Source organism: Rana temporaria, chromosome 10, assembly GCF_905171775.1.
Source record: "Rana temporaria chromosome 10, aRanTem1.1, whole genome shotgun sequence".
Lineage (NCBI taxonomy): Eukaryota > Metazoa > Chordata > Amphibia > Anura > Ranidae > Rana > Rana temporaria.
In genome coordinates this window covers 77,081,711-77,083,279 of record NC_053498.1, presented here as the reverse complement: position 1 = coordinate 77,083,279, position 1,569 = coordinate 77,081,711, and positions in this window count along the sequence as shown.

Here is a 1,569-nt window from a genome sequence, read left to right as displayed (position 1 = left end):
ATACAGTATCTCACACAAGTGAGTACACCCTTCACATTTTTGTAAATATTTTATTATATCTTTTCATGTGATAACACTGAAGATATGACACTTTGCTACAATGTAAAGTATTGAGTGTTCAGATTTTATAACAGTGCTGTACCCTCAAAATAACTCAACATACAGCCCTTAATGTCTAAACCGCTGGCAACAAAAGTTAGTACACCTTGAAGAGAAGAGCTATGATCTATGGTCAAATGTGGATGGCAATATGGATTTGATGCCCATTCTCCTTAGTTGATGGAATGTGACTAAACCACATACTGTGCCTCATAATATAAGGATATTTTATATTATATTTTAAAATGAAGGCAATATATTCAGGTGGCTGCCTGATATTAAATACATTTATAACAGGATTTATGGATTGTGTGTAGGTTTTTGTCCTGGCAAACAGACAGGAATATGGATTACTTTTCACTGCTCTGCTAAAATATATACAACATGCCATAAAGCCTCTGCTAATGGATGTTTAATATGTTATTACTAGTAGTCTGTTGGTATGAAAGGTATTTTGCTAATAGGTTTAATTAGCTATGCCTGGGAATTTCAGAGATGGTGTGTTGAAATGTTTTAAAGACTAGTTTTACGACTCATTAAAGGTTTTTGGTTCTCAGACTCCACTAAGTTTTGTTCATGATAGCCATTTAGTTGTTTAGGACAGGCTTATTGAGAGCCCTATAGATTCAGGCTAGGCATTTTTTTAACCCCCTGCCCTGGTTTGAGCTGTCTCATTGGAATTTACAATGCCCTGCTTGCGTCTGGATGAGTCTTCAAGCTGAGCTTAAAGACACATCTTAAAATTTGATTGTGAAAATATGAATTTTGAGTATGACACCCTATTCGCCACTCAGTTTGGGGCTCTCAGACCTCATTATCACATCATGCCAAAAAAATGGACCTGGCATTGAAATTCTAGGTCTGCTTTTTTATAGCCTGTACCCCCAAAATGAAAAACAGCTAGTGGATACTGGAAACAATAATGTTTTATAAGAACAAAATGAAAAACAAACGTTTGCTTTGCATCTATGCACTTGAAGGCAGGTTGCCTACTCGTGGTTAGTCGTCTACCTTGTTGTCCAGGTTGGGGGAAAGAAGTTAAAGTGAGATGGAAGGTTTGGTTTTTATTTATTTTTAAAATAACAAACATGTTATTTTTACCTGCTCTGTGCAGTGATTTTGCACAGAGCAGCCCTGATTCTCCTCTTCCTGGGTCCCCGCCGGCATTTCAGACCCCTCCCTCCTGCCTAATGCCCCCATAGAGAGCAGATGAAATACCCAGGAGAGCCGAGTCTCTCGTGCACATCACTGGATTGAGATGGGGCTCAAGTAAGTTTTTATAGGGGGGGGTTGGGATCGCTACTGCATATTGAAGGTTTTAAAAAAAAAACTTGAGCCTTTACAATAACTTTAATGCCCATGCTGCCTTCCCTTGTATGTTACAGTACAGGTAACCGGGGGCAGCCACAGTTAAGTTTAGTTAGGGAAACCTGTTCTACATTTGTTCTGCCACCTGTTCTGCCAATTGTT